This window comes from Fukomys damarensis, unplaced genomic scaffold, assembly GCF_012274545.1.
Source record: "Fukomys damarensis isolate Sample0158 unplaced genomic scaffold, DMR_v1.0_HiC HiC_scaffold_23, whole genome shotgun sequence".
Taxonomy (NCBI): Eukaryota; Metazoa; Chordata; class Mammalia; order Rodentia; family Bathyergidae; genus Fukomys; species Fukomys damarensis.
Window position 1 is genome coordinate 44,345,689 of NW_022900935.1, and position 13,391 is coordinate 44,359,079.

General features: G+C 55.6%; 1 protein-coding gene across 5 annotated transcripts in view; it reads right to left on the reverse strand.

Moving 5' to 3' along the window:
* Prdm16 (PR/SET domain 16) overlaps positions 1–1,621 on the reverse strand; it is a 279,740-nt gene extending 278,119 nt beyond the window's left edge. For 4 of the 5 annotated variants that reach the window (XM_010627787.2, XM_010627785.2, XM_010627784.2 and 1 more), the window contains exon 1: positions 1,479–1,620. The gene's annotated coding sequence lies outside the window, so the exon portion shown is untranslated. Of the gene's footprint in view, positions 1–1,478 lie in introns of all 5 variants that reach the window. The other variant, XM_010627786.2, reaches the window with a different exon arrangement.
* Between the last annotated feature and the right edge of the window lie 11,770 nt (positions 1,622–13,391).

Here is a 13,391-nt window from a genome sequence, read left to right on the forward strand (position 1 = left end):
GGGGAACCTGGTGGGGTGAGCGCGGATTCCTCACTGGCGCGTGATTGGATTCGAAGAATGAACTGGAAGGAAACGAAGGAGCTGCCCTGGCTGGGTTGCTGCCTCTGAGTTCCCAGGTCCCCCAGGACAAGGAGCTGTCACCGGGACACCTGAGTCCCAGGCGGCTGGGGGTCTCCCCGCCGCTCCTGATGGGGCTTCTAGCCATGCTCACCCCCCTCTTTGTTGTGCAACGAAACAAGTATCGGCAGCCCCAAGACCTCCACTCGGAACCCCGCGCTTTGAAGCTGAAAGGGCCGAAAGAGCAGAGCAGACCAGGAGCCGGGGGTCCTCACAGAGAGGCGCCACATGGGGAGGCGGCAGCCTGGCCACCCTAAGGAGAGGCTTTGGAGGAGCTGCGCTGGGCCCTACATCTTTGAGCCTCTGCAGCCGGATTCCAACCCCTCTGCATCACCCACAGCTCAAGGGCCCATCTGCACCCTGCTCGCTTTCTAAGTGAGAACTCCCTGCTGACCACTACTTCCACTCTTTCGTGTCCCAGGTGAGTGTAGCTGCGGGTCAGAGGGTCCACTCTCTGTGGCCTTTCAGGAGCCTATTGTCCTTTGCTTCTCCTCCCTTTGCCGACCCTGGTCCCCTTGAGCTGGGCAAATACAGGCGGGCTTTGGTGCTCTTTCTCAGAGTTCCCAGAGCAGATTGCCGGTGGGGAGAGGGCATTGCTACAGTACCCAGCTGGCTCCAGGGTGTAGGGTGGGCTGCAGGTCAAGAGAGGGCTCAAGGTCGCACCTGTACCTCTGCACCCAGGTGTCTGAGACCCAGCCTGTGGACTCAGGGGTTTGGTGTGAAGTGGGGCAGCTTCCCTGGAGCTGTGAGGTCTGTCACCTTGCGGGGGGATCTCTGCCCTTCCCAGCCCAGCCCAGCCCTCCTGCCCCTGCTTCCAAGGCCGCAAGGTTAGGAAGGCCCAGCCTTCTGCCCAGGCCCTCTTCCTGCCCCATCCTAGGCTCAACAGGGGACTGTCCAGGGTCTGGCCAGGCAGGGGGCAACAGCCCTCCATCTTGTGCTGACCTCCGAAACGTGGGGAACAGGCCAGGCCTTGGTGTCTCTTCCCTGCCCTCTGCCAGGGCAGCTGGAGTGGGAGGGGCTACTGTGGCTACCAGCCTGCCAGGGGAGGGGGTCGGAGGCCAAGGCTGAGCTGTGAGGTCCCCACACGCTGCCACAGCTCCAGTAGGCAGTGTCCCTAGCCTGCCATGGGGCCCAGCAGGCCACCCTCAAGGCCATGGCCCTGGCGAGGCTGGGCCCTGCACTGGCCAGGCCCTGCCCCCGCGTGGCCAGGCTTAGAAGTGGAGAGCAGGTCAAACATGGAGAAGCCTCAGAGCGAAAAGGTGACACCAGGAAAGCCATTCCACCCAGCCTGGGAGGACATCGGTGTCCTTGCCTGGCAGAGGTTTTGAGGGGACTTAAGGGAATGAGTAGGGCAAGTTTACCTTGAAGGAAAAAGATGGTTGCTAAGAGGCTTGAAGGTAGCTTTCAGACCAACTCAAGCTCTAGGGAGTCTTGAGGCTGACATTGACCTAAGGACCCCATGTCTGGGGTGGAAGTTGCTGGCCTCCGGCAGGCTGTGAGGTGTGGGCCAGCCGGTCATCAGTTCCCTCAGGACAGGATGGTGTGGTGCTATCAGCTTCCAGGACCAGCTGCACGGGAAGGAGTGGGAACCCAGATTGAGTCCACTACCCTGGAGAAGGTTGCATGGGGAGAAAAGCAGCTCAGAGAGGACAGTGGGTGAGGGGGGTTCTGGCCCCAGAGGTCCCCCAGGAAGCCTAGTACTCCCGGGTTAGCACACCCACTCTGGGTGGCAGGGGCAGCCATTGGCCAGGCCCTGCCCAAGCCGGTCCCAGCGGCTAGGCTGCCCCTCCCAGCCTCCCGCTTTTGCTGGGTGTGGGGGATGGAACCCCTGCTGGGCCACAGGTGCTGACCACTTTTTTACCTCTCCCTCCCTTTCCTCTGTGTCCCTTAAATTTGGTCAGTCTTTGGGCACTCGGCATGCTCTGGGAGAAGGGGGCTCTACAGAATTTCTGGTCGTTTTGCTCATCCTCTGGTTCCTATCTCGGTAGCCAAGAGGGTCTACAGAGAAACTTTCCCCAGAGCTCTGGCTGCATAGGGGTTCCCGCAGGAACCCACCTCAATCCCCCTACACAGACATTGTGCCCCACTGGGGCAAGATGAGGGCCTCCATCTAGGATACACCCTCCAGCCTCACTTTTGGTTGAAAAGAACCCCAGATTTCAACCACAGGCTGGAGGCTGGAGGGGCCCCAGAAGCGATGATGTGGCCCCCGCTACACAGAGGGAAAAGCTACGGCAGGCTGTGGGTCAGACCCAGACTCTGGCCCAGAGGCAGATGCTGCTCCCCAGGCCTCCGGTTCAGTCGGAAGTGGTTGGGGTGGGGCTTGGACCCCCTAAAGGGCCATTTCCTCCGAGACAGACCTCTGAAACTGCAGAGTAGATGCTTCCCCGGGCACTAAGCCTCACCTGCGTTGGGGCCCCAGGAGCCCCGGGCCCGATTCTGCCCCTTTTCCCTCCATCAGAACTGCCCTGGGAACTGGCTTTGAGTTGAAGGAAGAGCTCGGGTCCTGGTTTCTGACCCCAGTTGGGCCCTCCTAGTGCCAACACCAGGTTCCTGCTCCTGAGTGGGTACCGGGAAGGGAGGAATGGGTCAGGGAGCACCCAGTCACGACTTCCTAGGAATTGAACCCAGAGGCCAATTTTGAGGAAACCTCATACACGCTCTGTTCAAAAACCGATGTCTGTGGAACACAGGGACAGTTGTCCCTGCTGTGGCCTGGCTGCTGAGGCTGCCTGGTGCTGCCAGATGTGTAGGGTGTGTCCCCGGGCTTGGGGGTTGCCATGTGCTCTGGGGGGGGCTCTGAAGGGTGGGCCGTTCTGTTTTGTTTGTTTACATTTGTTTTAAGAGTGGGAGACTGCAGACTGGACTCCCGTCCTCCCAAAGGGGACCAGCTCCTGGGAGGGCGGGAGCTTAGCCTACAGCTCTGTGCTGCCTTCAAAATCCCTTTGGGGAGCAGTAAACGGAATCTGTTTCCCACACTTTCCCTCTCCATCCCAGAACCTTTAAAAATTCTCCAACGAATCCTGCCTTTGGGCTGACACTGCGTGTGCTCTCCTGCCACAAGCTCACTCTGCACCCCGCCAGGTGCAGCTGGGGAGACCTGTGCCCGGGCCCCCATCTACCCGTTGCTGTCCCCAGGTGAGGGACTCCGCGGCCCACAGCACCCTGTGTGCAGTGGCTCGGAGGCCCACAGCCGTGCCTCCGGATGGCTGCCCCTACACGCAGCCGCTGCCTCTTCTTCCTGCACTCGGGCAAGGCCCTGGCAGCAACGAAAACTGAGAGCCCAGGCACTGCCTCGCAAGACCAGGCAGCCTGGACCCAGGAGCTGCCCGGTAGGAAGCTGGCTTCCCACCCCCAGCTGCCCAAGTGAGCCGGCACAGAGGGGAGCAGACTCGGAATCCACCCCGAAGAAATCCACATGTCCTCCTGTGCTCAGGGCTGTGAACCCCACCAGGCATTGCAGACCAGCTTGGTTTGGAAATCAGAATTGTCCCTGTGGCTCAGTACCCTGCAGGTGGGCAGAAGGGGCAGCCAGGTTCTCCTCCACCTGGGTTTCCCCTTTCCAACCTGGGGCCAGGTGCCTGGTCCTCTAGACTTCCAGTGGGGCTGGTAGGAGACCTTCAGGTGGAAATGCCAGGCTTTGGTGTAGTGGAGGGAGTGCCTTGACCAGGAACACTCTCTTCCCACCTCCTCCCTCCCCCTTGACTTCCGGAGCACTCCCCTCCCGCAGGCAGAGGGAGGGAGGAGCGTCTGGGTCCCTCTGCCCACCCCCTAGCTGGTTGCTTGTCTGATGCTGTTTTCTGAGTATCCTTGGGGCCCAGGGTACCCAGAAATGTAACATAAGGGGCTCAGACCCAGCCGCCGGAATACCAGAATCCAGAAGAGGACACGGGCTGGGGCGAGACCCTGGGGTAGCAGAAGAGCAGGCCACAGGCCACATGCATCTAACTGCTGGGGTTACACCCTGTCCCAGCAGCCTCCTCCTCCTCCCTCAGGACTAAGTCTTCCAGGGCAGGGCAGTGCCCCTCCTGGAGTGTCTGCGTCTCTTTAGATGGAGAGATTGGAACCATGAAACCCGGGGAGGGAGAGGGTTCAGCCTGCACGGGACCCCAGGTGGGCTCCCCAGCAGGCCCTCTCCCCTCTGCTTTCTAGGAAACCAATTGCTGTGTCATGTTGGTGAAGAGGGCTTCCTGAGCAGGCAGGAAAAAGGAGACCAGAAGGGCACTGGGCAGGGAAAAAAATGACTAGTTCTTTGGAGTTACCCCAAAGTGATGGGGTCAGTCTGCGTGTCCTAGGGGAACAATCCCCCACCTCCCCAGTAGGGCAGGGGTACCGTGCCCCAGGACAAAGACGGCTATACCTCGCCCCAGAATCCTCCCCTCAGCAATCAGCACCCTGTCAGGCATGGAGGCCCCCAACAAAGGAAGGGATACATCTGTTCTTAGCCTGGTGTGTCTGCAGCTCCTTGGGTCACTTCACTGAGGACCTTGGGTGTCGGGCCTGGGGAGTCTCACTGCACTCGGCATACAGTGGGACTAGGGGCACACAGCTAGCGGCCACAGGGCATGTGTCCCCCCTTCCTCTGTGGAGCCTGACAAGCTGAGACCCCGCAGCTGGGGTGGAGTGAAATCAGCCTGTGCGGGCAGCTTCCTGAGCCCCATTTCCCAGTCTGAGGTGGGAGAACAAGCCTGCAGTACAGTATTGTGCAGCCACGGCACCCAGGCGAGAGCCGGCTTCCTAAATGCTCCGCTCCGCTCCGTGGGGCTGACAGCAGGAGCTGCAGAGGCAGCAGCCCTTCTCTCACCTGAGCTGAGTCTGAGGGGCACCTGCCCGGGCTGGAGGGGAAGCAGGTTAGCCAGGAGAGAGGTGGTTCTGGGGAGCTGCAGGTTCCATCAAAGGATCCCTCCTCCCTCTCCCTTCTCCTCCCTCCTGCTCTCCCTTCCCCTTCCTCCTTTCCTCTCCCTCCCTCCCTCCCTCCTATTCCTTTCTTCCCCTCCCTCCCTTTCTCTCCTTTTTTTCTTCTGTGGTACTTTGTTTTGAACCCACAACTTTCACACTGAGCAACATCCCCAACCCTTTTTATATTTTACTTTCAGACAGGGTCTCCAAGTCACTAAACTCCCCAGGCTGTGCTGGAACGTAATCATCCTGCCTCAGCCTCCTGGCATGTTGGGATGACAGATTTGTGCCACTTGCCCTGGCTAGACCCCCTCCTCTTGACCTTGGGCTCTTCTAAGGTCCTGTCAGGGCCTGTGGGTCTCCCTGCTTCTAACAGTCTCCCCAGGTTTAGACCCAGCATTCTTTCATCCACTCACTCGCATTTGGGAGAGACTAGGGCAGGGCAGAGTGGGCCTGGGACTGAGAGTGGAATGCAGGAGCTGTGTCCCACAGCTGCCTGGAGACTTGGGCATCTCTGACCTCCCATGCTTGGGCACCTGGGCTGGTAAGTACAGAGAACAGAGACCCCAGGAACGGTGTCCTAGGAGGTCCTGGAAGTCCAGGCAAGCATCCCTGCCTGCTGAGACTGAGCCCCTTTCCTGCCTATTCCAGCTCCCATGTGGCATTCAGCAAGCCGATGCCAGCAGCATGTGACAGGGCCGTGTTAGGGAACCAGGTGCCATAGCCCTGCTGTAAGGACACGGGGATTTAGGAGGGAAGCAGAGGAGCTGCAGGGCCCTCCCTGCACAGGATGTGGGCTTGGGCAGAGAGAGACACTGGGAGCTGCGTCATTCTGTTCTAGAGGGTTCTGGCACCCTGAAACCAGGGCTGCTACTGGGCCTGGCTCCCTCCCGCCCCTGGATCTCAAAACTGCCCTATGACACGCACAGTGACCCCCTGTGGCAGGTGCTGAGAGGGCTCCACTGAGACTCAGGGGCGTGAGCCGCCCAGGCAGGGACAGGGACCTGTCCTCACAGGCAGCCACAGCCAGACTCAGGTGAGGCGCTGCTGACACACCTTTAGCCCAGGTGACTCGGCTTTCAGAGTGACAGAGGTATGACATGGAGGGGAGCCCCACCCTGCCTGTGAGGTCTTGGGCACTGAGTATGTGCCTGGGCCCAAGAGGGTTAGACCATGAGGGGTCCATGCTTCCTGAACTCACCTCCTGCTGGGCAGCCCCCCTTGCCATACCCCTCAGGGACTAGCCACGTCTGCCTGGGGACAGGGGGCACCCACACCTCAGCAGCAGCCTTGGGCTCACTTGGGGACTAACACACTGAGCAGGTCACGCTCGGTCTCTGCACTTCTAATAAGGTATTTCCAATCATAAAGGTGTCACTTAAATAGGTGTCCGTTAAGTGTGCACGGAGCCTGGCCCACATGGGACCTGGTGGTTCTAACGAGTACCAGTGAGCCAGTTTCCACATTAGAGAAATAACAGTTTCTCATAGAAATGTGGCATTTTTAAAAGAGGTTAATTAATAAACAGCAGGTAATTGTTCGTGGCACGTTGTGGCAGAGGGTAATTTTCATTTTAGAGGATGGAAGGGCCAAATGCCCCTCCCCACTCAGCATTTTTCTGTAATAATCACCTTGGCTTCCCCTCTGCCTTTAATTTTTACAGCTGGAGCTGTTTATCATCGCTCCAACTTTCACTAAAAAGGCAAAACTATCACTTAAACAAAGCCATTGAAAACTCAGCATCATCTGTGGATTTCTTAACATAAATAAATCATACAAACCAAGATTTATGTTCTGGGGATGATGTCATTCATTGAAAGCTGCCTTCCCAATCAAATCAGCATTGTGTGATTTCCCCTTGTGTGTATGATTTCTGCTAAATAAGAGCAACCCGACCTGGAACCCTGGCTGCTCTCTGGTCCCAGTTTGTCCCAAGGCATCAGCAAGGTGTCGCCCTGGGTCAGCCCTGCAGGGCCTGGCCAGAATGGTAAGAGTGGTCTTCACAGGCTGCTCCAAAAGTCCTTTCCTTGAAGGGCAACATGAGGCTGAAAGGCTACTGGCCCTGAAGTGGGAGCCCATGCTGTCCCCAGTCTTCCAGCACCGGAGCAGGCCCAGCGACCTCTGGACCACACTGAAGGGAGGACAGGAAAGCATTGCGGGCGGGGAGAAGGCAGCCTACCCTGGGCAGGAAGCATCATTTACCTTAGAAAGAAGCAGCACTGACAGGTGTTCCAACACAAATGGGCCTTGACAGTGTGACGCCTGGTGAGTGGAACTGATTGTACAGGACCACGTCCCGCCTTCTGAAATGCTCAGAATAGGCAAATCCATAGAGAGCAGTTTAGCACCAGCCAGGGGCTCAGGGAGGGGCAGGCAGGGTGTGACTGCAGCCCAGCCCAGGTGATGGAGGCTCCTGGGACTAGGTGCAGGGTGTGCCCAGTGTGAATGTACTAGTGCCACAGCCTCTTTCAGTTAAAAAAGGGTGGCTGTTATGATGTGCTACCATATCCTTGCCATGAAAAGATGCCTGACATTAGCGACCCAAAGGAGGAAGTGTGTGCTCTGGCTCACTGTTTCAGAGGGTTCCATCTGTGGTTGGCTGCTCCAAGGCAGAAGCATCATGGTGGAAGGGAGTGGGGGAGAAAAGCTGCTGGCCTCATGGCAGCCAGAAGCAGAGAGAGGGAAGGAGCCAGAGAGGAGGTGTGGGACCAGATATAATCCCCAGGGTCACACCTCCATGAATCACTCCCTCCAAGTACACCCCACCCTAAGGGCCCATCCAGCTGTGAGTGCTTCAGTGGCTGAGTGCTATGATCCAATCACTTCTCTAAGGCCTTTGGGGCACATTTTAGGTCCAAGCCATAAGATACAGCATGTGAACTATATCCCAATAAGGCTGTTATTTAAAGGCTTTTAGTGTTTGAAATGAGCATACAAACAGAGCTCAACCCACACATTGCACAACTCAGAGTCAGCACCAGTCCTCGTTGCTTGTTGGATGGAGGAGCAAAGGCCAAGCTCTCCCTGCAGCCTCTCGGCCAGCTAAATGACCCTTCCGCCGATGTGGGGTTCACCACTGTCCAGGGTTTGTGCCAACTGTTACTTCCATCTGATTTATAGTTTTATCACCTAATACAGACCCAAAGCTTAATGCAACTGAAGTGAATGGGGAACATTGCAGTCACCTTGATGGGTGAATGAAATGTGCTCCACACACACACTGGAATATTACTCAGCCGTAAAAGGACCGAAGCTCTGACACATGCTACAACAAGAAACGGAAGCCAGACACAGATCACATGGCGCGTGGCTCCATTAATGTGATGTCCAGGACAGGCAGATACATTGAGGCAGGGAGGAAAAGCAGCAGTGTCCCTGACAGGTGACAGCCCTGAACAGGGGACCTGCCGTAAAAGGACCGAAGCTCTGACACATGCTACAACAAGAAACGGAAGCCAGACACAGATCACATGGCGCGTGGCTCCATTAATGTGATGTCCAGGACAGGCAGATACATTGAGGCAGGGAGGAAAGGCAGCAGTGTCCCTGACAGGTGACAGCCCTGAGAACAGGTGACCAGACAAGACTCAGCTAGAAGTCAGTGGGAAATGGGGCTGGCCAAGACCAGGTGTCCGGCAGATTACAGCACAACTCTATGTTTGCTCGTTGCTGTCTGTGTGCCACACTCAGCCATGGGTTCTGAGGTCACAGCAGTGACTGAGCTGTGGGGGAGTCTCCCCATCCTCCTCAAGTTCGCCTTCTTACTACCCATACTGGGGTAGCAGGCTGGGAGACCCTAAGTACTGTGGACACAGAAGGAGAGTGAGCACTCAGGCTCAAGGAAGCCATGATTTCCAACAGGCTGAACAGGGGAGGATGCATGGGGGGACACTTTTAAGCAGGGTCGAGAGATTAGGGAGAGGCCCTCCTGCACCTCTGGGGAACAGCACTTGGGCAGAGAGAATAGTCAGTGCAAGGGCCCTGAGGCAAAATGTGCCTAGAGCAGAAGGATAAAGGATGAGAGGAGGGGAAGAAATGTAAGACAGTAGTGGGGATAAATTGAGGTTGCAGGAATTGAGGTCACCCTCAGCTGACCTCAAGCTGGGGAGGATGGTCCAGATATTCAAAGGTGGCAGTGTGATCACAGGGTCCTCACCTGTGGTGGAGGAGGTTGGGAGTGTGATAGTTTGAGTGAAGTCACAGGAGAAAGCAGCCTCCATGGCTTTGGAGACAGAAGAGGCCATTTTCAAGAAACATGGCCAGTCCCTGGGAGCTGGAGAGGATAGGACAGACACACTGTAGAGTCCCCAGAGGAAAGCAGTCCTGCCCACTCCCTGATTTGAGCCAGGGAGGTCCATTCAGTTTCTTGACTTCAGAATGATAAGTTTTGGAGCTTTTTTAGGCATGTGGCTAATGTCACATCTACCACAGGAAGCTGTTCCGGAGAGAAGCCAGCACCCTATCTGTATGCAGTCAAGATCGGCCAGGTCAGAGGGGAATCTGAGCCAGTCCCACCCAAATGCCACTGAGGGACAGTGACTGCAGGAATACTTATTGTGGCATCTGCATCTCCAGGTTCATCATGCTCCAACAGGAACCACCAACCCCGCATCCTGTCCAAAGCCACTGTACCAGGAGCTCTGGGTTCCACCCTTTCAGGAAATTCCTTCAGAAATGCTACTTATGGTGTGCATTTTCTTGGGTGACTTTCTTATTTCTCAGAGCACCTTTTCTAGCGACTTTTGATAAAGGATGCATGGGGAAACATCTTCAGCTAGAACTTTGTCTGTAAAGTGTTTTATTCTATTGTTAGTTGGGCTGGGTATAGAATTGGAGATGATTTCTCTTACCTGGAATTGAGAGAATGTGAGCCAATTGTTCCCTTCATCCAGCCATCTGTTGGGAAGTCTGAGAAGATGCTGTTGCTATGGGCTTTGTGACTTAGCCCTTTCTCTTGGGATCACAGAGAATCTTTATCCCAAGTGTTCTGGTATTTCACAAATATGCACCCTAAACTGTGGCTCTTTTAATCCACTGTGAGTTCTTTCAAATGGGAAATTTCAGTTCTGGATAATTTTTGTGAAAAACTTTTTGGGTGATTTTTCCCCCCTCTGTTCTGTCTGATCTTTGTTTTTGAAATTTTCTGGCTATACAAAGCTCTTTTTTTTTTTTTTCCCTGCCCGTGTGGTCTGTGCATCCTTCAGATGGCTTTTTTCTCTTTGTTGTGGTCTTTCTCTTTCCACAGATCCTGCTGATGCCTGGCTGTGTGTACATGCCTCAGCGCTGACCAGAAGACCTGAGCCAAGGATTGGGTGATGCTGAGAACCCTGGATGTCCGTCTCTTTAGGGATCTATCTGACTCCCAGGCAAGTTCCTGGGGAGCCAGGAAGGGATCTGGCTGCTGGCTTCCTGGGACCAAGTTGGGGTAGTCACACAGTCAGCTCCTTGCACCCCTGGGACTTTGGCCAGCCTATGGGTAGGGCACCTGATCATGGGGGAGGGAAGGGATCCGGGACTCCAGCTTGCTTACAGTCTTCATACTAGCTTTCCTGATGGTAGCCACTTCCATCTGCTAACTCCTGGGGTGTCCTTATGGCCAGTCTTGAGTTTGGGGGTGTTGTCATAAATCTGAGGAGGTCTTGCTTTCCCTGCTTTCTTCCCAAAAAGGACCAGCACTTTTGCTTCCAGGGAGCCCTCCCTGCATCTGGACAGTATGCGACTGGTCAAAGGAGAGGAGTTTATCAGTGCTGCAAAGCCACCTCCTCCACGAAGTATCCTCACAGGTACCCATAAGGAGACAACCTGAGCCCATCCCTCTCACAGAGCAGGTGCAGCAGTAGATACCTCTCTGGGTGCTGTGGAGACAAAAGAGGCCTGTATGTAGAAGTGAACCCAGGCAGGCTGCCCATAGCCATTTCCTAATCCCCGAAGCTGAAGTGGGTCAGAGATGGGTAAGGGACTGAAGGTTTTCCTGAGTCAAGAGAATATTCTGACCTCTCTGGTGCAGGCTCAGCCTGGGGTGTACTTTGCTTTCCTCTCTACCCTCCGCAGGTAGCTCTTCCAGGTTCTCCAGGGCATGACTATGGGGCTCTGCTGTCCCGCATCCACAGGAGCCTCATGACCTACAGTTCCACCAGAACAGTGGCCTCATCTGGGAAGAGTTGGTTCTGCTCAAGTCCCTGCTCCAGAGAGGTGATGGGGGGAGGTTCTGGGAGGAGCTGAGATTCTCCCCTCAGGGCATTGGTGCTTTCTTTGTCCACATTCTCTCACCCAAAGTCCTCACAGCCAAAGCCTCAAGATCTATTCCCTCCTCAAACAATCCTGAGGGAGTTTCCCAGATGGTAGGATTCCTGCCTGTTTTGTTTCCCCTTATCCTTTGTCACTTACAAGAGAGTGTCACACAGATGATCAATATATGACTGCTGACTGGCTGTTGGATGGAAGGAAGGATAAAGATGGACAGAGGGATGGGTGAGAGATGGATGGATGGATAGACAGATGGCAGATGGATGGGTGGGTACATATGTGTAGATGGAAGAATGGAGGATTGATGGATGGATGGATGGATGGATGGATGGATGGATGAGGGATGGATAGATGGTGGACCGAGGAAAGGCTGGTTGGATGGAGGATGGGTAGTGTATGGATGGTGGGGTGAATGGATGGGTAACTGGAGTGATGGAGGGGTCAGTGATGGGTGGAGAGATGGATAGAAGACAGCTAGTCTATGGATGGGAGGTGAATAGAAGGGTAGTTGATCAGATGGAGGATGAATGGATTGATGATGGGTGAGGAATGGATGGGCAGATAGCAGGATAGATGGTGGATGGAAGGAAGGCACTGAAGGGAAGGTGGTGCCCACCCCTGAGACAGGCTGCAGGAACATAACAGTGGGCTCCATAGAGCAGGCAAATGGTGGACAGGTGACATCTGTGTCCTGCCCTCCAGACTCTCTGCCCTTCGCCCTCATTTAACTGAAGAAATTCTCCAGGATCCCCAGAGGCACCTGAACAGCCCTGCCCTGTCCTCCTGGCAGCAGCAGCAGCACCAACCATGTACACGCAGCTGGGGCCTCCCTGCTCCTGTGGCAGGAAAAGGCTGGCCCTCCCTAGGATGTTCCAGGAAGGCAGAAAGTGCAGAGGGGCTCTGAGTGGAGCCTTTCATCTCCCTCTTTCTGCACCACTCTCCTGGTGCCCGACACACACTCAGCCCCACGCTGCAGGGGGCCTCAGACTCAGCCATCACCCAGCTCCTACCAGCCCTGCACTGGCACATTTCCCCTTGGGGGGTCCCTGAGGCAGATCCAGCAGGGTCATCTGAGTGGCTGACCTCACACTGCAGAGGGAATTGCAGTGGACTTAGACCCTTCCTGGAAACTTAGGTGGGGCCGTGGGCCGCTCCGCAGGCTCCCAGGCCATGGCAGCTGGGCATGATGGGCACTCAGGGTGGCCTCTGTCTGGTGCAGGTCTTTGGCCCAGCAGGTGACCCTGAGACCCACTACTGTTGCTGGTGGGGTGGTGTTGGACTCCCTGTGGAAGACCCGCTGCAGGAGCAGCTGCCCTGGGCTCCAGGGTTTTTATGGGTTTTCCTTAAAGATTTTATTCCAGAAAAACCCAAAAGCAATTAATCCAAATTACAGAGTAGTCATTTGCAATAATATTTGCTTTAAATATATGTATTTTTAAAAACCCCTTAGCTGTGGGCTTGAGTGAGTTCGAGGTGAAAGACACCTTGAAATGATTACATTTTTTGCTCATTTTACGCTGTGAAAATGACTTAGTCAATTGGGTGAAGAATGTAAAGGCTCAGCTGACTCCCTCATAAAGCAGCACTGTGCTTTCTCCGGTCTGCCAGCGTGGCCACACCACCGTGGCCCTTCTGTTTCCAAGACACCCCAAGCATCGGTCCTTGCCTGCCATCCCCACCCTGGGCAGCAAGGGAGCAGTGCCCATGGTGCAAGCGCGATGGGGCCCCCAGGGGCAGGCAAGCCCACTGCCCCTCTCATGGTGGTGCCTTCCCCACCGGGATGAGCATGGCACAGATGGGGCAGCTGGGCCCTGTGGGCTGAAGAGGATGCTGAGCACGAGGCCAAGAGCTGGGGAAAGGGACATCATCAGAAGATTGACTGGGCTTGGTGTGGCATTAGAGAGCTGGGCAGGGGCCGGGGCAGGGGTCTCTCCATTCCCCGGACACGTGGCGTGTAGCTGTGTCCTCCTAGTGTTCAGCTTACCTTGTCATTTCTTTTTCTCTTCTTTCCCTCCTTCTCCCTTCCCTTTCTTCATTTCTTCCTTCTCTCTCTCCCCTTCTCTCTCCCCTCACCTTTTTCTCTCTCAAATGCTAAGCCAGTGTTTCTACTTTCTACCCTAGTCCAACTT